The sequence below is a fragment of the Solanum verrucosum genome, unplaced genomic scaffold (genome assembly GCF_900185275.1).
Source record: "Solanum verrucosum unplaced genomic scaffold, falcon-dt-bn FXZP01000154.1, whole genome shotgun sequence".
NCBI lineage: Eukaryota > Viridiplantae > Streptophyta > Magnoliopsida > Solanales > Solanaceae > Solanum > Solanum verrucosum.
This window is the reverse complement of record NW_026020217.1, coordinates 2033502-2033908: the sequence shown is the minus strand read 5'-3', so window position 1 is coordinate 2033908 and position 407 is coordinate 2033502.

Sequence of the window (407 nt, the reverse complement as noted above, 5' to 3'; positions counted from 1 at the left end):
CTTATCAGTGGATCACAAATATGAGGTTGCTTGTGCTTACGATATTGATGTTGATTACTACAAGATGACAAAAAATATGAAAGGTTATATGTTGCCTTATTGTGCTATTCTACAAATCTTGTCTGGAACGTCTTATGGATATATGTCTATTTCATGCAGAGGCAATATCATGTCAAGAGAAAGCAACACATTTATTTCTGGACATTGGAAGGCTAAACGCAACCAGAGGACTTTACCAGGTACAACTATATTGTCGATGAGAATCCAGATGTACTCTTTTTTGTTGTTTTCAATACACGTCCGCTAAATGTTTTCCTTATGTATATGAAAGATACATAAAAAATCTTTGGATCCAGAAAATTGCTAAATTATATGAACACGAGAATAATTTAGAGCTGGCTATCGTT